The 27,718-nt window shown below is 35.9% G+C and overlaps 1 pseudogene; it reads left to right on the top strand.

Moving 5' to 3' along the window:
* Window positions 1-18,772: 18,772 nt before the first annotated feature.
* Window positions 18,773-19,163, top strand: LOC110583430 (annotated as a pseudogene).
* Window positions 19,164-27,718: the final 8,555 nt, after the last annotated feature.

Genomic DNA, 27,718 nt, shown 5'->3' on the forward strand with positions numbered 1-27,718 from the left:
TTACTAGGGTTTCATTGTGTCCTTTAAAAGCCATATTAAATGGATGACAATACTGCTGAAAAAAATTAAGGTACAGGTCTCTGCTTCCTGAGAAGGTGGTTTGTCCTCACTGAAGTCCTGAGATCACCTCTGTTTTCCTGAAAGTCATTTTTAGTGCTCAAATCTTAATACTTTTTAGGTTTTAGGAAGGTACTGTGCCCTGGCTTCCTACCCAGGCCTATGATACCTGCCACTTCACTACTGACTACTTCTAAATTCCCTTTCTAGGCAAAGGCTATGTGAGATATGAAAATATAATCAGGAAAATAATTCATTTAAAGTATCTACTAATGGTGCTACAATCAGGCCCTTTAAATTATGTATTTCTACCTCCACAATGTAGTAATAATCATTGCTTGCCATTTTCACTTAATAAGCTGAGGCCCAGCAAGGTGAGAAGATAAGGTTTGAATGAAATGAAATAGCTAACAAGACTGCAAATCAGTTTTTGAACTTAGATCTTTCTGCCTTTAAGGTTGATCAACTTTTGGGGCACCTGGGTGGCTCAGTCAGTTAAGTGTCCAACTCTTGATTTCAACCCATGTCATGATCTCAGGATTGTGAGATTGAGACCCAGGTAGAGCCTGGGCTTTGGGCTCCACAATGGGCGTGGAGCCTGCTTAAGATTCTCTTGCTCTCCCTACCCCCCTTAAAAAAAAAAAAAAAAAAGATTGCTTGACTTTATTTAAACTTACACTCTGTTAATAAAGCTTGTGATTTTTCTAGAAGCCAACCTGTACATTTTATTTTCTAAAAACATAGTCACTTGTGTGGTCATACAAATATTAATTAAAGAGATTCAGAGTTATTTATATTTTTAATGTAACTTCAAAACTTACTATTTGACATTATCAAATATATTTGTATATCAAATATATTATAAATATTATTACTAAGGGAAATTATTCTAAGTCTTAATTATTTTGGATAACCTATAATAGAGAATGATACTAAAATGTTTAGATATGTGAGTTACACTACCATGATTGGATTTTTATGATTCTGCATCTGTACTCCTTATACTCATAAAATTTGTTTTGTAAAACCTGTATTTTCGGTTAAATTTGATAAAATGATTAGTCCTCATTGATATACTTTTAAATTATATATTTGAAATAATTAGAACCACTTGAATGTATGTTCCATAAACACTGTATCTTTAGTAGCTCGAATAATACCTGTACAAAACAAGTGCTTAAAAGCAGTTTTTAAATGAAAGAATGTAATCTCATTTCCTTCAATTAAGACAAAATAATGACTTAAGAAAATGCTATTTATAGAATGCTTTGGTCTACGTCTACTTATAGTGGATTGAAGATTTTTGGTAGTCTCTCACTTCTATCAGGCAAGTAAGGGAGATGATGCAATCAGGTAAACAGCCTAAAGGTTTGTAGTAGCTATTGCTAGGAATGGTGGAGAGAAGCTGACCATAAGCCCAAAGAAATACTTTTGAGTCCAGAAATTGGTGGAAGTAGTAGCACACCATTATGTGAATTTGAATAAAATATATGACTCTAAATGCAGAAAGGTTAATCAACTTTGGGGTTTTACCAAGTGATCTGATGAAAAAACAAGGAGAAAACTTGACTGCCATTACTAAGAGAGTAGTTGAAGGACAGAGCTATGAGATTAATGTAATATGACATAGGAGAATAGGTGAAGACATAAATAAGGAGAGAAAAAGAAGTCAAGGAACTACAGATATAAATCAAATGAAGGAGAGAGAAAAATAAATTGTAGTCAAGGTGGGACAGTTTTCTTGAAAGTTCTAGTAGTAGTGATGACATGGTTTATGGAAGAAAAGTGGGTGAGGTTAGCTGACAGAATGAAGATCAAGAAATTGGAGACTAAGGTACTGAAAAGGCCATCCACGTGGACACGGCAGCCACCCACAGTGGTTAAGAAGCCATGAGATAGAGAAGGAGTGAGTCAGATACCAAAGATTCCCATGAATCTGGTGGAATGATCTGGAACTGAGTGGATGACAGTGCAGAGTTGGGGCAGGAGGTACACATACAGGGAGCAAGAGGCTAAACAGATCAAGGGCTGGTATAAGAGGTGGAACACTGTTCAAAAGCAATACTAGGGAGCTACGAGGATGCCAATGCTGCCTCCCATTGGGGTCCTGGAGAGTTAAAATAATGAGTATTTTATACTGAGGGAAGATCTGTGGGAAACTATTCTCAGAAAAAAAGCTGATTTTTCACATGAAGCAAGAAAATGGATAAAGCATAGTGTGAATAAGTTATGAAGGTAGTGGGATTTATCAGTATTGAACAAAGACTCTGCCAAGCCAGAGTGGATAAATTTAGGAGGCAGAGCTGGCCTCATGGGTATACAACCTGTGCAGAAGCACAGGGCTCTACTTTTAAGAAGGTCCCATGCTTGGCTCTTCTGCTCTTGTCTTGAAATTCTTAATTTTTTTTTTAAGATTTTATTTATTTGTTTGAGAGAGAGAGAATGAGAGACAGAGAGCACGAGAGGGAAGAGGGCAGAGGGAGAAGCAGACCCCCCACTGAGCAGGGAGCCCGATGCGGGACTCGATTCCGGGACTCCAGGATCATGACCTGAGCCGAAGGCAGTCGCTTAACCAACTGAGCCACCCAGGCGCCCCTTGAAATTCTTAATTTTAAAATGAGCCCACATTTCCATCTTCAATGGTTCCCTCAAATTATGTAGCCAGTCCTGTTTGTAGGAAGTGGAGAAGTGGAAGCGTGGGGAAGCAAGAAACAGTGCAATCCCACTGAAGATTAAAGTATGGAAGAGACTAAATCAGGAGATTGTATTTTGAGGGGAAACCAAGAATGGTGGAGGAAGAGGTGGGGCTTCAAGGTTTCAGATGACTTCAGGTTTTGCTGTCTTCAGGGCCAGGCTAGCTGAGACCTGGGCAGGAAGGGCACACAGCAGTCCCTAACAGCCTGCTTTATGTTGCCATCGGCTAGTGTGCTCATTTCCCAGGGCTGCTATAACACACCTCCACAAACTTGGTGACTTGAACCAGCAGAATTTTATTTTCTCACGGTCTGGAAGCCGAAGTTCAAAATCAAGGTGTTGGCAGGACAATGCTCCCTCTGAAGGCTCTAGGGGAGAATCCTTTTTTGCCTCCTTAGCTTTTGGTGGCTATAGGTCGTCATTGGTGCTCCTTGGCATGTAGCTGCATAACTCCAATCTCTGCCTCCACCTTCACATATTCTCTGTGTTTCTTCTCTGCTGTCTGTATTTTTCTAAGATAGTCATCTGATTTAGGGTCCACCTGGTTAAACCTGGATGATCACATCTGGAGCTCCTGATCTTAATTACATCTTCAAAGACCCTTTGTCCAAATAAGGTTACATTCACAAGTACTGGGATTAGGACTTAAACATATCTTTTCAGAGACTGGCATCCAGTCCACACAGTGAGGTTGGCTGAGGCCACAGGAATAGCCAGTCTGAATGACACTGGGAACTGATAGTTTTTCAGGTCTATTTGGAAAACCAAGGTATCTATAATAATGTGAAGTTTATCAATGTTTCTAAAGCTTTCCAACCATGAAATTTAATACATATGAACCAGAAGATTAAAACTGTCTAGAGAGACTTTACATCCCTAGGAGTGGCTATCTATCCTTCGGAACAAAATGCACTGAGGAGAGAAGTCATGTACTTGGTTCAGTATCCTAACTGGTTATAGAGAATTGAGCAAATGGTACCTTCCACTCCTCCTCTTCAGCCGTCTTCCATTCTGGAGGACATATGTGGTCCCCTGGTACTAAGGAGAGCCTACAGGATGACTGCATTTCATCCCTCCCTGAAAATATAAGATTTAGAAGGACTGGAAGAGTGATCTTGTGAATCTGTAGCAGAGGCTGAGCTAGCGTCCCAAACCATGACTTATAATGAACAATCTTAAAAATTCCTAGGGGAGGAAGAAAGAAATGTTGAAACTGATTCTAACTGTGCTACCCCATCCTCCTCCTCCAGCTGACAGGCACTCTGAGAAATGGTTAAGTAGCTATCAAAATCAAATGGACTCCCCTTAAAAGAAGTCACACTCTTCTGCTTAAAATAGAACAGGAGCCATAAATTCCATCAAAGGTTCCACCCATTATATTCTGGGTGAAAACAGTGAGAGGATCCCAAGTTGTGGCAGGAGGGCATCAACATAATTGGGCCGAGATTCACAGCAGGTTAGAGGAGCACCCATCTTTGGCTGACCTTGAAGGAAGTTGCCCTGAGACAGAGCTTGGATGACATAGTGGCCTTGTCAGAAGGGAGTGGAGCCTGAACTGCCCAGTGGTGACTCTGCTCCTATTGTGTGGAAGAAATGATATCACAGACCCACATACATCAAGGGCTGGTAATCCATCCATCTGAGGCTATAGAGTAAGGCAGAGGGAAGAGGAAGAGAGTGCTTTCATTATAGTATTTAGAGTAGAAATTTCCTAACAAAGTATTCCCAATGATCATTATAGTCATATGTTTCTCTTGCTCCTAGTCAAAGGAGCATCATTTCACAATGTAGCGGGGTATATGAAAACAACAAACACTGAAAATAGGAAATCTTGGATTCTGATCCCAAGTGGCAATGCCACTAATAGTTGTGTACTCTCACTAACGTCAGTTTTCTCTGAAGGGACATGGAAGGTATATGATCAAATGATTGTCCTGCTCTAAAATTCTATAAAAGTCTGAATTGGCTTTCTTATTCATTCCAAACTCCTCCACTCAACATTTAGAACACCGTATGGACCCATCTCCATCTCACTTCAATTCTTATCATTTCCCAACACAAATCCTTTTTCCAGATAAGCTAGTCAACTTACCAGTCCCTGTGACTGACTTTTGTGTTCCAGGATTTATAATTGGTACAGGGAATATGCTTATTTTCACCACCTTCTACTCTTAGGCAATGTCATTTAATTTCTTCAGACTCCTGTTCACAAATAATCTACTTATGGAGGCCTACTGATGAATTTTTTCCATCTCTGATCATTTGTTCAAACATATGCTATGTGTTGGGGAGTATAGCAATTTTAAATGAAAAGAAAAATAGTATTTTTCTTAAGTTTTTGGCACCTCCTTAAAACACTTTCATGTGTATTAAGTCTTCTAATTATACTGCAAGTTTCTTAGCAGGAAGTTCTTATATTCTGTAATAGTATTTTCCAGCTTCATCCAGTAAACAAGACAATGTTTTAGGACTAATAAAAATAAAATTGCTAACCATGGAGCCATCCACTGGTACAGCATCAACAAAGTTCTTGGCCCAGAGTTGGCATTCCATAAATATTTTTATGTAAATATATAAGTAAATAAATCAACACCTTTCTACTCAACCATGACTTTATACACACACACAAGCACACATTAAAAACACCAACCATTCTTCCTCTTTTCAATATGATGACATTTCCCCAGTATGTGGTAGTTTATTTGGCCAAATTAGCTTTATTTTTAACAACATATTTTAGAAATAGTTAAAATATTTTAATAGACTTTTAGTTGAATTGCTTCTGTGTACATTCATAAAATCAGAGATGAGAGCTTTAAGAATAGATGATCATAATTTTAAAAAATTAATTAATAACTTCTAACACAGGGGATCTCAGCATCTCTAGAATTTTCTTTGTCTCTGTCTCTCTTTTTTTTAAGTAAGCGCTACACCCAATGTGGGACTTGAACTCATGACTCTGAGATAGACAGTCACGCGTTGTACCAACTGAGCCAGCCAGGCCCTCTAGAATTTTCTCTTATTACACATTTTATCGGAAGTCCAATAACATTTGCATGATACTTATTATATTATTCATAGTAAATATTATTTATTATGGCCCTGAATTACTCAATAACTGTAGATAACTATATTCAATCTAAGTTATCTTATAAAATGATTTGGGTCTTTTTTGATTTGGGGCAAACTGTAACATAACTTAAATGTCACTGATGGAAGTTAGGATGGGTGGGGCCTCCTAAATAGGGAGGCCTCTGAGATGTCCCTGGGGCATTGGACTTGAATGCTACCCTCTTAAAAATTTCCTTGGAAACTGAGAATTTAAACAACTCAATTGCAGCCCTCTTTTTTTTTTTTTTTTAATTTTCCTTACACAATACAGGAGTTAGAAAAGCTGTAAAAATTAACATTAGCCCATAAATCTAAGGCAAATGCGATATTGTGATTTGTAAGAAATAATATATTTTGGTCATTCAGATGAATGGTGACCAAAATATATTTCTCATTTGTATTTGGTTTCCTTCCAGGGTTTCTGGCTCACAGTTCCTAAAACCTTTGGAACTTCCTGTACTGTGTGATAAAGGTATCTTTTGTTATGTTAATGAATCACTTTTGGAAAGCTCTTTAGGTGACCTAAGGACAGGGAGCTGATTTCTAGAAGAACCAACCATGCAATTAGAGGTTTGGAACATTCAGTCCCAGCCCCAGACTTCTGGGGATGGGAGAGGAGCTGGAGGTTGAATCAGCTAATGCCAATGACTTAGTCAATCATGACTGTGCAATGAAGCCTCCATAAAACCCCGTAAGTACAGGGTTGGGAGAACTTCCAGGTGGGTGAACACATGGAGACACCTGGAGAGGTCATAGATGCTCCTCACCCTTTCCTCATACTTCATCCTATGTATCTCTTCATCTGGCTGTTGACTCATATCCTTTTTCATATCCTTAATAAACTGGTAAATATGTTTCCCTGAGTTCTGTGAGTCACTTTGGCAAATTAAAAGAACCTAAGGAGGAGGTCACTGGAACCTCCAATCCATAGCTGGTAGGTCAGAAGTATAGGTAACAGCCTGGGGTTTGCAACCGGGGTCTGAAGTTGAAGAAGGATAGTTGGAAGAAAGCCAGGCAGGACAAGGGGGGCACCCCACCCTAAGAGGAAACCACCCTTAAAAGGATTTTACATCACCCTGGAAGGAACCTTCCACCCCTTCCCACATGATAGATGATAAAAACCTGATTGGATGGGAGGGTTAATCAGATTAAAACAGCCCACCAACTAGCCCATAAAAATTCCCAGACTTAGAAACTCCAGTGGCAAAACTCTTGGGTCCCCTCCCTTTTTGGGATCTTTGTACTCTATCATTCAATGTACTTTACTATCGCTCAATAAAACCTTGCTTTGCTGTCCACCACTCTGTCTGGTCTACCTCTTCATTCTTCAGAGTGGCATGACCAAGAACTGCGGGCACCCAAGGAGAAGGAAATCTTGTAACAAATTGGGGGTGGAGAATAATCTTGTAGGACAGAGCCCTTATCCCGTGGAATCTGATCCTACCTTCAGGTAGACAGTGTCAGAACTGTGTTGAATTCTTGGACACCCTATTGGTGTCTGAGAATTGCTTGGTATTGTGGTGGGAGACCCCCTCACCACATTGGAATTGGGTCCAGGAACCCCAAAGAGTTATTGTCAGTAGAGCAAATAACAACAGAAAATTGTATGCCTTAATTTAAAGTATCTTAACAGTTGAAATATAATCTTTAGCAGTAACGTTTGTCTGGGTTTCTTGGATTAGATGCATCTTATCCATGATTCTCCTTATTAGTTGTAGCCCTAGACAAAAATTTAAGTAAGTAAAGCCTGTCCCCTTTCTACATCTTTTTCATCTTCTCCTTCCCAACTATTTAAGTTCTCCTATGAGCCATGAGTGGGTTTATAACATACTGGCCCCCTCAGTAGCTTTTTGTGCAACACTCTTTGAGGTCAGCAGTGAAGGAGTAGAGCAGAGTAATTGACATTGCAGAAGAGAACTTCAGAGAAATAGTAATATCTGAGAACTAATACTTGATTTCCAAAAGTTAGAGTTTAAGCACCTCTCTGATACCTATGAGGGGACATCTTCCTTTACAGATGAGACCTTAGCATTACTAATTAATAGATATGCATAAGATAAATCTTTTCTCCAACCTTGTATTGATTAAAAAAAAAGAGGGGTGGGGGGGAAAGGTTTGGAAGGAATAAGGAGTGACTACAATCAATCCCCTTGAGGACTTATCAGATAAGGCCCATACTTTCCTGATTCTAAGCTAATTAATGAAGATTCCTTTTCTTAAGTAATAAGGAAAATTTTGGTATAGAATTCTATACTGGTCGACATGTTCTTTTTCCCAATACTTTTTAAAAGGTGTTATACTTTGTCCTACATACAAAATATGTTTTTATTCTGTTTTTAAGATTTTTTCTTTGCCAGTGATTTTAAGCAATTTTATTATGAGGTCTTTGGTGTAGGTTTCTCCATGTTTCATGCACTTGAGGTCCATTGCATGTCTTGGGTTGGAAACGTTTCAATAATTTCTTCAAATAATCTTTCTGCCCGCGCCCCCTATCCCCTGCACCTTGAGGATTATAATTAACACATATGCTTAAGCTAGTTAAAGTTTTGCCACAGACCACAGTTACTCTGTTCATTTGTTTTTGGTCTTTTTCCTCTCTGTGTTTTATTTTGAATAGTCCTTTTGCTATCTTCAAGTTCACTGATTTGTTTTATTCTGTAGGTTTACTCTACTGTGAATTTTATACAAGTGTCCATTTCATCTCAGATATTGTATTTTACATCTCTAGAAGTTTGATCTGGGTCTTTTACATATCTTCCGTGCCTCTACTTACTGTGCTCCATCTCTCCTCTACATGGGATATAGCTGCAGTAACTTCTATAATGTCATCACCTACTAATTCCATAGTCTATGTCAATTTTGGATTGTTTCTATTGATGGCTTTTTCTCTTCATTTTAGGTCATATTTCCCTGCTTCTTTACATGTGTGGTAATTTCTTATTAGATGCCAGACATTGTAATTTTTGTCTTGTCGGGTCGGTGATGGATAGTTCTGCATTCCTATTAGAATTCTTGAATTTTGTTCTTGGCCATAGTTAAGTTACTTGGGAGGAGTTTATCCTTTTGAGGCTCTCCATTAAATTTTATGAGGTAGGATTAGAGAGATTTCTTTAGTTTAAGGCTAATTTTGCTCCACTACTGAGGTAATAACTTTTTTGAGTACTCCATCTAATATGTTTTGAATTATGACTAAAATTCTGTGTAAGAACATGAACTACTCTCAGCTCTGTTTGAACTTTGGTGATTGGTCTTTATGTTTCTTCATGTGGTTCTTGTTTCCTTAGATGCATAAACTGATTTGTACCCAACTGAAGACTTGGGGGTATCTTCTGGAGATTTCAGGAGTTATTGGTCTGTGAAGTTCTCTCTGTGCAGGGACTCTGCCCTGCAACCTCTAACAATGCCTGTCGCCCCAGATGACCAGTTTCATCTCTTCAACTCTGAGATAAGACCAGATTTAGCCTGGGTTCCCCCTCCCTGGACTATTACCAGGAAATCCTCTTCAGACACTGAGCTGAGGCAATCATAGCGCTTACCTCATTTGTTTCCTCTTTCTCAGGAATCACTATCTTGTGCTGTCTGATGTTCAATACCTGCAAACATTGTTTTATCTGCTTTTATAATTGTTTCAGACAGAAGGGTAAATCTGGCCTCTATTACCCCATCTTCACTAGAAGCAGAAGTCCATATAGTAATTTGTTTTTGCTTTTTAGTTTTAGTGTTTTCTTTGTTTTTTCATATAAATCCTTTCCATAAAACATTTAGTAATAGTTCACTGCACAAAATGGACTTTTTATAAATGTTTTAGAGTGAATGAAATAAATATTAAAGAGAAAGGAGAAATTCTATTCCCACTTACGTGTTGCTCAGAGAAAAATTTATCTGGAGAATTCAGTGAGGGACATGATTCTAAGAGGACAGTTCTGTTCTCAGCTCTATTTGTAACAACTTCTCTTGCCTTAACTTTTTATGCCTACATTTTCATATAAAATGGTAATGGATGTTGACACTCCTCTCTAAAATTAAAAAGGTTTTTCTACATTATATTGAAACAAAGACGGTCTTAACTAGGATTATATTGAAATTCTATCTATATTGCTTCTGAAGTACTTTAACAATTGTGAATGTTATCTGTTTATAAGTTATTCATTATCAACAAGGGAGCTGACTCCAAGTCATGCTCTGGAAATCATCTGATAAAGTCACCATTAATAGCAACATTGATGATATATCTTAAGGAGGGGGAAAAATAAAAATTATTTCTCATTTCAACAGTGATAATATTCTCAGCTTTCACATTAACTAAATGACTTAATGGGTCTTTATTAATAAATGTCCCCATTTTTCCACAAAACATCTCTATGATGGTTATATAAAAGCAGCTTATGCAAATTTCTGCTGTATTTCAAAAGTAAAAGCATTAAACTTGCCTCATCCAGCTCTTTTCCCATCATTCCTCCTGGTTCATATCAAGCCATATCAGGCATTCAAAATAAAGAAAATTAAATAGCACAAATACATGGAAGTATTCTGTATCTACCCCGGAACCCATGTGTGCAGATCTATAGACACATTTGACCTAATGTGTTAGAAGATTTAATTTCATTCCAATAAACAGTAAAGGGACAATTTATGGCTGAATATGTTAGTTTGGCAGCACACATCTTTACCATCAATGATATTTTTAGTCTGTGAAAGTTCATGACGGAAAGTGACCTCCAAACACTCTTAGATTTCAAATCAAAAATATTAACCTTACCTGACCCTAAATATCAGAGTTATGTAAGTCATTGTTATGCAAGATCCCCAGACCAGTAGAATTCATATCAGCAAGGAGCTTGTTAGAAACATAGGATCTCAGACATCACCCCAGACCTAATGAGTCACAACATGCATTTAATAAGACCCCCAACTGATTTGTACTCACATTAAATTTGAGAAGCACTGGTGTACAGCACTTTGCATCCCTAACTCAGTGGCTAAACTCAGGGTTTTACTCTAGATAAACTATATTTTTCTTACTCTAAGAAAGGCCATGCCTCTCACCATTGTACAATAATCCTGGTGTTGAATTCAAATTCTGTAATGACAAATGCAACTTACAGGCAAAGGTTCAGGTGCATGAGTGAGGTGTTATAGAAAATCATTCAAGAAAGCAAGGATCTTTCTTTCCTGAAAATATGTCCCAGATCTCTTGATTCTGAACTATAAGACACTGTATATAACTATACAATATTAAAAATGCAAATCCTTCATGATTCTTTTAATGATTAGAATTTTCCAGAATTTACTCAAGCCCCTAATTTAAAATAAAAACCAATTTTCATTGTTCTGATAGAAAGGTTGGATATAGTTGTTCAAAAACCCAATCATAATAATAGAAATTTAGATCAAGAAAGTATACTAGAGGTTATTTAGTTCTCCTATTTTAGACCACCTCCTGTTATTTAAAGGGAAGTAATCTTCAACAAAAAATTGCAGAACTTGTTAATTATCCTCTATATAACTGACCCTGCCAACTTCCAAAAAGAACTTATTATTATAAAATACCACTATGGGGCACCTGGGTGGCTCAGTAGGTTAGGGCTCCCACTCTGGGTTTCCTCTTAGGTAGTGATCTCAGTGTCCTGGTATCAAGCTCCATGCTCAGCAAGGAATCTCTTGAAGACTCTCTCCCCTTGCCCCTCTTCCTCCTCCCCCATATGCATGCACTCTCTATCTCAAATAAATAAATAAATCTTTTAAAAAATAAAGGAAAATACCACTATATGAAATAAAACTGTTAAGCTAGATTTATTTTTAAAACTGTATAAAGGAATGAAATAAATATATCAACCACCTGGCCTGTGTTTACTGAGATTAAACATTAAATTTGGCTCTCCACTTCCTGGAAATTAAGTCAAAAAAGGGAAGCAAAACAGAATATATAACCAGTTAGCATTTGCAATCCCATGTATAGAATCTCAGCTGAGGATATTAATAACCACATAGTTCATTTTGCTTTTTAAAACCTTCTATACAGATGATCAATTTTTTGAACGAGACTTTTATCTGAAGAGTTATATTTCTACAGTAAATGAAAGATGGCTATATTTGGTTCCATGTCATTCTAACTGTTCAAATACTATCTTGAATAAGTTCAGATCTATGAGAAGTTATTTTACAAAGGATAGTAAATGGATATTTTTCATTTCTAGTAAAGGAAGCAGTAGAAATCAGTCTATTGAAGAAGAAAAAGGGCAAAGCAAAGCATTAATTTCCAGTAGTCGTTCAGTTATTCAGAGGAAAAGCATATAGTCATTAAAAGTTTTTCTACCCTGGTAATGTGTGTGTACGTGGCAGGGTGGTGGGTGGTGGTGTGTGTGTGTACGTGGCAGGGTGGTGGGTGGTTGTGGTATGTGTGTGTACGTGGCAGGGTGGTGGTGGAGGGTGGTGTGTGTGTGTGTTGAGAAACAGAAATTAGATGAAATACCTTCCTAACTATAGAATTATTTAACAAGGAAAAAGTGGAGCATGTGGATTTCCCACCCACTTTAGTTATCTCTAAAGTCAGGGATAACTTAGATAAACCATAACCTGCTCATATAGCTGAGATCTACATGTTTTTTGCTTGTCGTGTTTTTGGTTTTTTTCTTAAAGTAAAGCTTGTGATAGATATGCCCATGAAGGGAAGAATCAATTCTAAAAGAACCATGCAGCTGGGGAGTAGTTTAGCATTGGCAGACCATCTCCATGCTTTTATCTACTTCCATCTACTCCCCCAATCCTTGTCAATTGAAGTCAGTTATCATCTGTGTGCAGAGGACAGCCCTGTAGGCAGAACACTGAGCAGCTTCATCTCCCCACTATCACTTTTATCTCCAGCCTCTCCCTGGCCATGTTCTGACTGACTGTCCCTTCCCCTTTGGCCACACTAAACCAAGAAAAATGGCTGATTGTTCTGTCCTTACGAAAACCCTGAAAAGCTTGCCACAGGGTTTAAACTATCATAAGTGTAAGATATGTGTCTATATTCATCAAATTAACTAAAAAGCTAAATAATCTATACTTTTTTGTAGAACACTGATAAAAAGTTATCATTTTACTGTCTGCCTACATTTATAAACTTCTACTGGAAGGAGAAAAAAGTAATTCCTCTCCAGCTTACTGAGTACTCCTAAGCTAAGTGCTTTTCTTTCATTACATCATTTATTACCTCCTTAAAACAACATGCAAGGTATGCAGTATCATTGCCTTTAACAAAAGAGTAAACTGAGGCATAGATAGATTAAGTAACTTACACAAGATATTACAACCTGTAAGTAGCAGAATCAGGTTTCAAAACTTAGGTATGTCTAAACATTAGGCCCGTGATCTTCACCTCCTTACTACCTAATTTTCCATCAACAAACCTCACAGAGTTTTGTTGTGAATCATCTTTGATATAAAATAGCTATTCATGAAGTTCTTCTACCTAAATAATGCTTTAAGATGACATCATATTTCTAGCAGCTGGGTCATATCTCAGAAAGATAAATATTTTAATTGGATATCATTCTTCCTTAGCAATAATTTAGCATTTTTATATAATTCACTGTTTCTTCTCTAAATATATGTTTAAATAACCCCCTTTTTTTTCTCCTTATCCTGATTTTTACTCATTTCTTCTGATATCCATTGATGTCAAAACATATGTAATAATTAAGTGCAGAAGCAACAAAAGATAAAATATTTCAGAATAGCTAAACCCTGAAAATTCTGATCTTTTTCAGAGACTATGACATAGTGAATACTTGAGTATCTGGACTTGAAAAAATTGGTTTCTTATTACTAATGAAATGAATTCTGTTGACAAAAACATAATCAGTTTCACTATCTTTTTTCACTACTCCTCCCTATTTTTTGTGATTTTCTTCATTTTCTATAATAATTAGATACCAGTAACTCATTTATCTCTTTTATAGAACACTAGCTGGCCTAGAATGACAACCTCTTCCTGCACATCTGCATATTCTCTCCCAGTCCCTGGTGTAAGGTGAGGTCAAAATAGCATACTGAGTTTTTATTGGATCCTGTGATTTTAAAAACTTTTCTTATATTACACAAATAATTCATGAATACATTCTATTTTTTACAAATTAAACACAGAGATGAAATCAAGCTACCTTTGAAAGCCACCTTCAACTTTTATTTATTTATTTATTTATTTATTTTTAAATTTATTTATTTATTTATTTGACAGAGAGAGACACAGCGAGAGAGGGAACACAAGCAGGGGGAATGGGAGAGGGAGAAGCAGGCTTCCCGCTGAGCAGGGAGCCCAATGCGGGGCTCCATCCCAGGACCCTGGGATCATGACCTGAGCTGAAGGCAGACGCTTAACGACTGAGCCACCCAGGCGCCCCGCCACCTTCAACTTTTAGTCCTACCTTCCCCGTAGGTAACTGTCTCTATCACAAATTTAATATATTTATTTCCCATCTTTTCTTAATTCTTTTATATACATGTCATGTAGATCTGGAACTACTTTATATATTGTTTTTTTACATGTTTGTGGTGTTTTACATACTGTAGATATTCTGCAACTTTTATTTTTATTGTACAATGTCTTAGAATTCTGTTGCTATTACCAAACATAAGTATGACTCATTCTTTTTAATTGCTGCAAAGTAACAATTTTATTTCATAGAATAAAAATATTAAGATTCATTTAACCATTCCCCATACAGAAACATTTAGGTTTTTTCCAGGATTTTATTATTATAAACATTACTGGAATAAACATTTATTTTTATGAATCCTTATATACATGTATTATTCTAGACTAGTTACTGAGAAATCGGATTTCTGACTACATCTTACTCTAAGAGATATTTCTGTGGTAGGAAGTTATACTAGGATCATAAAGGCTCAGACACTAAAGTAAGAACTTCCTCAATCCTGGAGTCAAGAGTTATAAAAAGTCTAGCAACTTAGCAGCAGTTGTATTTTTACAATGGAAAACACAATGTAGTGGGAATCAAAGGAAATGGACACTAACCACTCCTTCTGTTAATTAGAAGTTCTGCAGCCTCTCCAGACTTCCATATTCTCACTTATAGTACTAGTGGATGGGACTAGATGATTTATTTCTCAGAAATGTTCCAGATCTATGTGGTATATTTCTGTTCTTCCTTTATTCATTCAACAAGCATAAACAATGCATATATAAGAATCTACAGTGTTTGCATAAGGACAGAAAAAGAAATAATACCAGGAAACAAACCAATGTATAAACAGATGTTCCTTAAACAAATTTATCTAGGCCACAAAATGTGTGCTTTCTAAAAGAAAAAAAAAAGTACATAAGATAAACACTTCTCATTTATTTAGTTTGCTCTATTTGTCTGACTAAAGCAGCTGCTTGGTATACCTTTATCTGCAAACAATAAAATCTGGAGGAAAGTTATTGCCCTCTCCTCCCATCCTACTCAGGTGGAAGCATAAGAAGATTTGTTCTAACAGGCGCTTAAATGTTTCCTGTGGCCCCAAAGTGGTAATTGCCCAGAAGAGCTATGGCCAATACTGAGACATGGAGTTCTGGGGGCTGTTTCTTGTGTTCTCTAGATTTGTAGCTGTCCAAATTCAACTCAAGGTCCATCTACTGGATTGTTCTCCTAAATACAAGGCCTCCCATCTGCTATATCATAAATTGCACATAGCATGCACACACACTGATTAAAAAAGGGGGTCAAGAAGGGGAAATATGGGGCAAGGACTTCTCAAGAGAGACTATTGAATTTAATACTTATGAAAAATGAAAAAGAAAAATATAACCACTTTTTATCCACGTTTTTAAGATTCCTCTCCTTGAGCACTGAGTCTATACGTCTCTTCATTTATTTTTCTTTGAAGTTACAGTAGCTTCAAAGGCAAAAGGACTATGTGAGGACACAATAAAAGATGAATCACAATAGACAGTGTAGAGTAAATAATGACACTGAATTATCAGTCTGCTGAGAAGACAGCCAAAAATGAATTATTATAAAGTGTAGCTATATTAAAATGAGGAAAACACACGACATATCAAGACTGCATCTAACAATTACAACATAAATAATGAAAAACCTAACTGGGAAAGCACCATAAGCAAGTTCCTGTTTGTCAATGCCATCCTTGGTTAAATAGATCAGTTTATTTTCAACATAGACAGTGTCTACCCATTCAAAGTGGGAAATTGAAACACTCTCTGAGTAAGTGACTTCAAAGCATGACTTCACTAACCCTTGGTCGATTACATCAATTTTGTTAAGCTTAATTCAGTTCAGAGAACATTTATTATGCACCAGACATTCTATTAATTGCTAGGAACATAAACATGACAATGTGATTCCTACAAAAAAGAGTTTAACTTCCATTGGAAGTATTTCAAAGTTCTCAAATCTCAAAACTAAATTAATCTCAAAATGTGTCATCTTTAAACAAAGAGAAGGTAAACAAAGAAGAAGAGAAACAGGTTACATATATATTTTGCAAGGACTCAGCATGATTAACATCCTAAGGAAGGAATAACTCCAAAAACACTAGGAATCACTATTCCGGATAATTCGAGAAAATATATTTTTGCCCAATTTTAACGGGAAGCAGGATAGTAGGGAAGTAGGATAGTAGCATGGAAAAAACACTGGACTAGAAGCTAAGAAACTAGGTTTAGCTATGCTCTTTCATTAACTGGCAGTGTGTGCTTACCTAATTTAATTTCACTTGTATATTCTTACATTTCTTTAGCTGTGAGAGAGGGAGGAAATTAAATAATGTATGGACACTTTCAGCTTTAGCCAGCTATTAGGCTTCCAGTTGTTTGTGTAGGAAAGTAGCAAATAAAGATAGGTCAGATAGGTGAGTTCAACGAAAGCCAAGTAAAGTTGAAAGGTATTCAATTATTCAGTAGACCATCTGCTGCTCTTTGTGTATCTTACCTCACTGTATTGGATAAATATTCTTCCATTGATCGTAATACTTTGCCATTAAGGTATTTACTGAATTTAATATTTTGAAACAACAGTAAGTTCATCAGACAGCTCATACTTAGTCTCAACCTTCCATTTTAAAATCCTTTCTTAGTAGACTAAGGCCACTTTTCTGACTATGAATAAATAATGTGGTAAATATAATGTAACATTTCCTTGGTTCTGTTCACTATTTAAAATTATACTTAAATCTCTGTGATGTAAAAGTTAATAATATCTGAGATAGGAGATATTTTTACCTAATATTTTTAATCTTTCCTCTAAATGTGGAATGTAAGGGAAAAAATCTACTAGATTGTTAATCAGTGTATCACAGGCCTCTAACTTGTTGCTATGTGATTTACTTATTAAATTCATTTATGCAAAAATAAAACACCTGGTTAGAATTCTATTCATGGTTGAGTTAATCTAGGATTTATTATAATTTCCAAATGATATTTCACTTTTGTACAGACATATTTAAACCCTGGTTTGTAGATGTAAATTTTAATTTAACTTATGCATTTGCTGTTCTCCTGAGATAAGAAAAAGTGGTTCTAATTTGGGGAACTATGTACCAAAAAGGTAGGGATATTGTCCTAAAATCTTGTACATATAACCATTCTTACATTCTTCCCATTCTTGATATGTTTTCTTAATGATGAACTGTAAGCGTTTTGATTAGATCTTATTTATACTAATTGTCAACCTATGCTTTAAATAGCCATTTACCTCATTCATAATTATTAATGATGTATAATCTCTTATAGGTAAGATTAGGTCCTTCAGTTCTATATATACTTTGTATGCTAAGTGGTTCCTCATATATCAAACCTTACAAAGAATTCCACTCAAATCATCTTTCATCTCTTCCAAGTCCAGGACTGGGCCCAGAATTGTGCATTCGAGTGAGTGCTGTACACTCATCATCCAAAAGCTCATCTCAGGTAGACAAGTAAAGGTAGCACATATAATTCAAGGCATAAATGCAATCTGATGTCTGGCAGGGGCAGGACTGGTGACAGCAGTCTTCTTAGATCTATTCCAGCAGCACTGCCATCTCTTCTCTCATTTCTCAAACTTCCCAACAATCCTCTAACAAAAGACATTCCAAAATGGCTGTGGAAAAGCTATGAAAGGTTTAAACTTAGCTGACACTCGCCCTAATGTCAGATAGGATAAATTTATACATTTCAAAAGAGTGGGGCAGGGTATCAGGAGGCCACCAGAAGAATAATAGGTAATACGATCCTCCCTTCATTCCTCTGTGGCTTCCCAAGTTAGACTCTCCCAGAGTGCAAAGACACAAAATACTAAGGCTCCAGCTCTCCGTCCATATGAAACATTCATCTTACATCCAAATGAAACTCTGATAATCCTAACTGCCTTTCTGCTCTATACTCCCGCGTCTCAGAGGATCTTAAGGAACTGTTTACCTCTCAAGTTGAAAAAATAATTTAAATTTAAGTTTGTGAAAATAAATAAATAAATAAACTAATCCAGAATGGTTTATTCCTATTGTTATTAATATGATCAGCATCATTGTACCTAGAATAAAACTAAAAAGACACATTAGGATTATAGTGGCAGAATGCATATGTGTGTGATTCTGTGTGTGTGTGTGTGTGTGTTTTAATTAAGTAAATGGGGGGAAGGGGTGTAAGGCTAAACTAGCATCCTAAAGTAATAGCAGTAAAGATTTAATGGAATAATCTGGTAAACAAAGAAAAATGTTAAAGAGGCATTTCAGGGAATCATTTGTGAACAATTGTATTCCCCAAGATGAATTATGAGTCAAATCTTTAATATATGTCATACTGGTTTATTACCCATGTCATTATTAGAATAAAAATTCTCAATTCTAAGAATAATTGAATATTGCTATTAAAAGAATGTGTAAGTTTGTCTTTTCCTCCCCGGCTGCTTGAAGCTTGGCCGCCATCATGAACGACACAGTAACTATCCGGACCAGGAAGTTCATGACTAACCGACTACTTCAGCAGAAACAGATGGTCATTGATGTTCTTCACCCTGGAAAGGCAACAGTACCTAAGACAGAAATTCGGGAAAAACTAGCCAAAATGTACAAGACCACATCTGATGTCATATTTGTGTTTGGATTCAGAACCCATTTTGGTGGTGGCAAGAACCAGCTTTGGCATGATATATGATTCCTTGGATTATGCAAAGAAAAATGAACCCAAACACAGACTTGCAAGACATGGCCTGTATGAGAAGAAAAAGACATCAAGAAAACAGTGAAAGGAGTGCAAGAACAGAATGAAGAAAGTCAGGGGGACTGCAAAAGCCAATGCTGGTGCTGGCAAAAAGTGAGCTGGAGATTGGACAACAGAAGGAGTAAAGATGCTGCAGTGGCTTTATCTGTGGAGGTTGTGCAGATTTTTCATGAGAGGATCAATAAACTAAGAATGTTAAAAAAAAAAAAAGAATGTGTAAGTCCTTCCATAGAAGTGCTTTAGCACTCTTGTCTCACCCTTTGTTGTCTGCATAATGTAGGAGATACTATTAATATTTCTGTTTTAAGGCAATAAAATGTTCTGAAATATATTCTCAAAATTATTAAATACTCTATTAATTTGTTCAAAATAATCTTCGCCAAAGCTTAGTTTGTTTGATTCCTAAAGTGTATTATGCAATGAAATCAAACAGCAACCCATATAATCAACCCATTTGAGAAAAATAGCCAAAAAGAAAAGAAAAATATTAATGATGGGAGTATTTTCTGTCATGATTGCTAAGACTATTCCCTATCTTAGTCTCTCCATATTATCTAGTATTAATACTAGTAGATGATTTTGAAGTCAGGAAAACAAAACACAACTTGCATAGTGAAAGATGACAAAACACAAGAATAAGGTGTCCAAATTTCTACTACTTTATTCAATAACTGTCTCTTTCATAACTACTGTGTGTTAAGTACCATTTTAAGTCTTAGGATATATAAAAACAAAACATGAAAATCTCTGACCTTGTGGAGCCTATATTCCAGTTCTACTTGAAGATATTTATATAGAATGTTATGTAATAGGACCATCATTGCCTTTATCACAGAGATACAAAGATATTGCACCTTCTACAAATACCATCCATCACCATAAAGAAGGCAGCTATCATCCCAGGCACATAGGGTCGAAAACACGTCTGGTCATATATTTCTCTGTCTAGCCCCTACAGCAGGTAACACCATCCCTAGCTTCAACTTCTTTGAAAGACATATTTACAAACATTAGTAAGAGTGACATTTGAGGGGGAAAGAAACAGACTTTATATTCAGAATCTGTTTGTTTAATAATATACTCTGGTATAAAGCTGCCTTTTGGCCTTTGGAATCATTCCCACTCATTCGCATCTGAATGAAAGCCAAAGTCAACAACTGAGTGAGCTGTTGGAAGGTAACCACATCTCCTTATTCCTCTGGTAACGTTCTCTTATTCACCTCTCTTTTTTCATGGCAAATAGAAGAAAGTAAAGAGAATCCCAGTGGCATGACTGATAAGTTCTGTTTGCTGAAGAACATGTACTGAGGAGAGACAGTAAGGCTCAAGGATGACCTGGAAGACTGTAGGACTTTAACTTTTTTTGTATAGAATGTTAACTATTATAGTATTAGTTCCACGGAGGTGACAGAAAATAAACAATTATAGAGTCCTATCATCTATCATCAAGAGGCACAAACATTTTTGAGCATCCACTGTGTATTACCCATGAAACATATATTGTATGGTTCATAGCGTAAAAGACAATCTCTGCACTCAAAGAAAGAAAACCCTCTCTCTCCATATATGTGTGTGTGTATATATATATATATATATATATGGACATATATCTATCTATATCTATCTATATAGATGGATATCTATCACCTATCATCTATCTATCTATTACCACCATGAACAATGGATGATTCATAGTTCACATGTATATATTCATATATATAAATGTATGCATATGTACACATACATATATCCTCATGTATCTGTATGGTTCATATGTAAAAGGAGGGCATAAACATTTTTAAAATACAGAATGATGGGGCCGCCTGGGTGGCTCAGTTGTTAAGTGTCTGTCTTTGGCTTAGGTCATGATCCCAGGGTCCTGGGATCAAGCCCCACATCGGGCTCCCTGCTCAGCAAGAAGCCTGCTTCTCCCTCTCCCACTCCTCCTGCTTGTGTTCCCTCTCTGGCTGTCTCTCTGTGTCAAATAAATAAATAAAATCTTTAAAAAAAAGTACAGAATGATGTCATATTTTACATTTCACACCCACTACCTGCCCTATATGCAGACCATTCTTGCCCATAAAGATAGAAAGCTAGAACAAAAACTTCATAATTGTGATGTATAGAAAGATGCAATCATGCAAACATATCCTCATGGCTCAATCAACTAATATTTACTCAGCAGTCAGAGACATCTGGCACAATCAAAGATCTGCAACGATCTCTGCCCACAAAAAGAGATTAAGATGTAATAAGGAAGAAAAACAGAACAAAAGTATGATAAAATGCAAACGCACATGGATAAATCACAGAATTGTAAGAACAAACACATTAAAAGGAAGATTAAGTTTGTGTAAGAGAGAAAATGAGTTTTTTTTAAGCCTTTAATCTTGATCTCGAAATTTTAAAGATTTGGCCATTGTTTTTCAACATTTATTTGGTGAGTTAGTTACACTTAACAAAGTCTTGCATCTTCCATTCCTGATCTAAGTCCTTTGAGAGACTCTCTGACCAAACAATTTGCATTACTTCTTTTCTGTTCAGTTTTTCCTGTTCATTGCCTGATTTTGATAATAATTAGCAATCATAGGTCAAGATGGAAAGGAATATCTTCCACTGTTAAGGAAATGTTATAATAAAAACAACTCCGACATGACTGATAAGGGGAAGAAATTCTCTAAGCAGAAATCTGCATTTCCTAGGAGACCTTAAATTTCAATACCAAGAAATTGCTTGAGACCTGAAAAGTCTATTCTATCTTTTGTATAGAAAAATTAGGATAGGATTATAATGGTTCAATTCTTCTGAATCAATGTGATATAGTAGTTAAATTTGTATTTCCACAAAATTACTAGTTCTATTTGAGGAGTGAGTTGATATCCTGGCTGTGTGATCTCCAATGGTCTTTGGCTCTAGTGCGATCCTAGGTATGTCTCAAGCCTGTGATTAATGGACGATCCTCAACATTTGGCAACCTAGAGTCTGTAATATAGATCAGCGGCACCCACCTAGTGGTAGCCAAGACAACAAGAATTGATGATAATGATTGTTTCTCCATCAGCTACGGTTCACGTGTTTTCTCGAGGGAGTAAAAAAGCAGATTTACCACAGGTAGTGTCAGACAAGCTATTGTGCACAATCCAGTAATAAGTAAACCTTACTATTCCACTTATCCTTTATTTTTTTTGTAAAGATTTTATTTATTTATTTGACAGAGAGAGACAGCGAGAAAGGGAACACAAGCAGGGGGAGTGGGAGAGGGAGAAGCAGGCTTCCCGCTGAGCAGGGAGCCTGATGCATGGCTGGATCCAGGACCCTGGGATCATGACCTGAGCCGAAGGCAGACGCTTAATGACTGAGCCACCCAGGTGCCCCTCCACTTATCCTTTAATTTTTCATTTTGGAAGCTCACTAAAACAGATTCAATTGAAAAAAAGAAAGAAAATGCTGGTGTGCTAGGAACCAGACCAAATAATATCATCTGCTGCTTGTATGATACATGCAGATATGATGCAGGAAAATTCCAGTGCCAATGTTGCAGCAGCATGAAAACCCTCGTGTTCAGGGAGACCTAACTATCAGTGTGAAGCTGGGCAAACCCTGCCCAGGCAAACAATTCACTTCATTAAAGGACTAACAAAGAAATTAATTTTTAAGAAAGAAAAAGAGAATGAGGAAAAATGTGATGTAGGAGAGATATATTTCTAATTCACTTAATAAGTAACACACTAATGGCAATAGGTTTAATAATGATTTTCATTTAATCAAAGAGATGAAAACAGATAATGATACATGCCAAAAATATTTTCCAGAGATCCCAGTTTCCCATCAAAATCAACCAAATTCTAATTTCTAAAGTTTGGTTTTCTGTAGTTCATAATTTAAGATACTGCGAGAATGCTTTTCCATGCTTAGATTCCACTTGAAACATTTCAGGCTATAGAAGAATCTTTAAGAAAATGATTTTAGTGTTTGAATTTAAATGCATTCACATAAAATCCCTATTCTCAAAGAGGGAAAACAAATTTTAAAACCTTTAACATACTGGACTAGTAACACTGGTCAAATATAAAATAGTTGTTATATAATTTCAGTATAAAGTCACTGAAAAATATTTTTGTATTATAAAAATTAAAATAAAAATGCGTTAATTTTACTGAATAGGAAGCACTTTAAAACTGACTTTTAATAATTTCAGGACAAAGCTGACGACATTCTCAGTCTATACATGCTGTCTTTGCACTTGAATCTCTCTAAATAGGAAGCATCTGGTTGTGCTTAACATGTATCATTTATTCAGTGGGGGTCCTTGTGTAAGAACAATTCCAATTTCCCCAAGCTGAACTACAGAGAGGTTGACACTTTATTATCAGCAATAACATTCATTATTTACAACCTGATCTTGACATTGGGGGCTCAGAGAAAACACCAGAAGATAACTCTTATTATGTAGCATAATACTTTTAATTAAGAGATGATATGTCTCAAATTTTAAAATTTGAATGAATAAATGATCAAATACTCAAATACATCATATTTTTGTAAATAGTACTTTGCTTTGTTACTAATTATTGATTGATACTCATTCACTTCAAGAAATATGTACTGAGTGCCTAATTTGCACTATAGCCATAAAGATGAGTAATATACAAATCCCTGATCGGTAAAAGGCTATAATCTAGTACAGGAAATAAAAATAACTCATATATTCTTATAAGAGAATTTTGAGTAAAGGAAGTGGCACAAAAAATAATAGGAAGAGAATTTAAACAAGAAAACAACTCCAAGGAATTTGATGTACCAGGAAAATCTTCATAGTGGGATATAAAGATGGCTCTTGAAGAACAGGTTAAGGCCTGTGGACTAGAAGGAGAAAAGGAGGACATCCCACGCAGGGAAAGCACAAATACAAAGATATAGAGATGAAAATGCATGGGTTGTGTCAGTGCATCAGTGAAAAGTCCAATTTCATTAGAATATAAGATGTCTATAAGGAAATAATTGGAAATAAACCTGAGAAAGTAGGTTGTAGATAAATTATGGCAGTCTTGAACTCCTGACTATATTCTGAAGTAACAAATCATGGAAGGGGTTTGAGCAGGTGGAGTGATGTGATCAGATCTGGCCATCAGAAGATTACATCATCAACCATGTACATTGTAGGAAAGAGACGGCAGGCTCTGAGAGCCCAGGCAGGAAGTAATAGAGACCAAGATTAGGGTAGTGACCTTGGAAATGGAAGGAAGTAAAGATTCATTAGAGAGAGGGACCCTGGACAACTAGGCATATAACTGAATGTAGGAAATGGAAAAGACAAAGTAACAGTCTGGCATCTCGGTGACTACAAAATCAGTGTTGTAATTGATAGTAACAGCTAAGGCCAGATGAAAATGGATTTTGCATGAGGAATTGATGGGTTCCATTTTGAATAAGCAGAATTCAAGACTTTAGAAAGATGTCAAGAGAGAGAGGTCAAAAACTTATGTTTACATATAAATTAAATTGTATTCCTTTCCATCATATTACCTTTTGTGATTTTTTATGCTTATGAAAGTAGTGCTGTTCGTGGTGGAAAACTTGGGAAATACCAAAAAGCATAAAGAAGGGAAAAAGTCATTCATAATTCTACAGCCTAGAAATACTACTGTTAATTTGGGGTGCACTTTCTGCATGTTTTGATACATGGGATTATAATTTATGTACAGCTTTATGTCCTGCTCTATTTTTTTTTTTGTTTAACATATTGTGAGTACATTCTTTGTCTTTAAACATTTTTAGAAAATATCTTTAATGGCCACATACTGTTTTCTCTGAGAACAGTACCATAATATTTTTGCCTATCCTTCTATATATTAGGCCTTTGAATAATGTCTAAATTTTTAGGATTATATATATTGTGAAGAAACAGTCTATCATAAAAGAGCTATCAAGTAAATAACTCTAAATGTTCAGCCCTACATCACATTGTTAATTGCATTATTTAATTTAATCTTCATGATTTTCTATTAGATATAATTATCCACATTTACAGTTGAGGAAATAGGTTTAGTGAAAAAATAAATAACTCACACTAAGTCACACAACCAGTAAGCAGTAGAGGAGTTATTTGAACCAAAACTTTTCTGATGCCCAGCTTCTCTCTGACCAGGAAAACCACAGCTTTGATTGGACCTTTAAAATTAAATCCAAGAAGACAATATTGAGGCAAAGGGACCAACATTCTAAAATGCTGCGGAACACATTTGAGAATGTGTGTATCTCCTAATGGGCGTTAAGAGTAATTAAGTTTTAAACCCTTGCCATTTTTAGAGATGAATATTTTAACTCTTATTTATTACCCTTTTCTTTGATTACTAGTGAAGTTAGCTAAAAACTGATCAACTCGTTTCTTATGACTTCCAGCCATTTTTGTCTCCTGTTGGAGAATTGCATGTTCATATACTTTTGCTATTTTTCTATCAGGCCTTTGTGTTTTTCATATTGATTTGTATAACCTCTATATACTAAGGATATCATATTTTTCATATTTGTGGTAGTTTCCTAGTTCAGACAATTTTGTTTCAATTTTTTGGCATATAAAAATTCACTCATTTTTTGGTTCATTTTAGTATACAAACTTTTATAGCAGTTTTAGATTCACAGCAAAATTGAGTAGAAGGTACAGAGATTTCCCATATTCCTCCTTCCCCCACCCATGCAAAGCTTCCCCCATTATCAACATTCCCCAGCAGACTGGTACATTTGTTACAAATGATGAGCCTACACTTACATATCATTATCACCCAAATACCATAGTTGATATTAGGCCTCTCTTAGTGATGTACATTCTATCGGGTTGGACAAATGCATAATGACATGTATCCACCATTATAGTATCTTAACATTTACATTTTTAAAAGTCAATTCTACCAGACTTAAATTTATTTGTCTTTTATACTTTGTAAAGATTTAATTAACTATTAGATGAACATTTCTTTACAACTATTAGGTGAATTTTCTTTACAAATTTTTTGTTTTACTTTATTATAGTTTGCATAATCATTTTTATAATAACTTATTTTAGACATACAAAAAAACACATGGAATGATGTAAATACACAGAGCTACAATATAGCTTAAAAAATAGAACATTACTGAGCCTATGTAACCCTCCCAGTAACATTCCCTGTCCTTTTCTCTAGAGGTTTTTGCAATTCTGATTTTGACTTTATCTTTCCCAAGAATTTTTTCTCATGTATTTTGTTACATATTTTGTATCATTTTGCATTTATGCAATTTTTGCATATATGATATTGCTTTGTGTGCATAAAATTATTTTGAATATGCTATGGTTTCACAATACTACCCTACTTACGAATTCTCTAAAAATTGCTTCTTTGATTTAATAATATGTTTCAGATTTACCTATATTGATACAATCAGTAACTGATTTCCTATTAAGTTAGCCAATTTAAAAATTAAGTGAACAATTCACAGTGCTCACCATAGCTGTGAATTGTGCAAGACTGTTGAATCACAGATCTGTACCTCTGAAACAAATAATACATTATATGTTAAAAAAATAGAAGAAGAAGAAGAAGATAGCAGGAGGGGAAGAATGAAGGGGGGGAAGTCGGAGCGGGAGATGAACCATGAGAGACGATGGACTCTGAAAAACAAACTGAGGGTTCTAGAGGGGAGGGGGGTGGGAGGATGGGTTAGCCTGGTGATGGGTTTAAAGAGGGCACGTTCTGCATGGAGCACTGGTGTTATATGCAAATAATGAATCATGGAACACTACATCAAAAACTAATGATGTAATGTATGGTGATTAACATACCATAATAAAAAAAATGCAAAAAAAAAATTAAGTGAAGATAACCAATCCTAGTGTTTTATCTTGGGTCCTTCCAAAAGTAGACTCTTGAGATGAGGCTTCAAGTATAAGAAATTTATCTGTATAGTACAAAGAAACTTGGCAGAGTGGGGAAACAAGACAGGGAAGAGAAGACAGCAGATTAAGAGTGTGTTATATAAATTGGTGCAGCCACTATGGAAAACAGAATGGAGAGTCCTCAATAAATTAAAATTAGAACTACCATATGATCCAGCAATCCCCCTTCCTGATATATATCTGAAGGAAATGAAATCACTATCTCAAAGAGATATCTGCACTCCTGTGTTCATTGTGGCATTATTTACAATAGTCATAGCATGGAAACAACCTAAGTGTCCAATAGTGAATGGATTAAAAAATGTTGCATATATATATGATAAATATTATTCAGTCATAAAAAAGAAGGAAATCCTGCCATTTGTGACAACATGGATGAACCTGGAGGACATTATGCTACTTGAAGTAAGACAGAGAAAGGCAAATAATGTATAATCTCATTTTTTTTAAGATTTTATTTATTTATTTATTTATTTATTTATTTATTTGAGAGAGAGAACACAAGCAGGGGGAGCAGCAGAGAGAAAGGGAGAAGCAGGCTCCCTGCTCAGGAGAGGACCCGTCACCGGGCTCCATCTTAGGACGCTGAGATCATGACCTGAGCCAAAGGCAGACTTAACTGACTAAGCCATCCAGGTGCCCCTCTATGATCTTGTTTATATGTGCAATCTAAAAAAACTGAACTCATAAAAACAGAGTTAAATTGGTGGTTGCCAGGG

Source organism: Neomonachus schauinslandi, chromosome 8 (assembly GCF_002201575.2).
Source record: "Neomonachus schauinslandi chromosome 8, ASM220157v2, whole genome shotgun sequence".
Taxonomy (NCBI): Eukaryota; Metazoa; Chordata; class Mammalia; order Carnivora; family Phocidae; genus Neomonachus; species Neomonachus schauinslandi.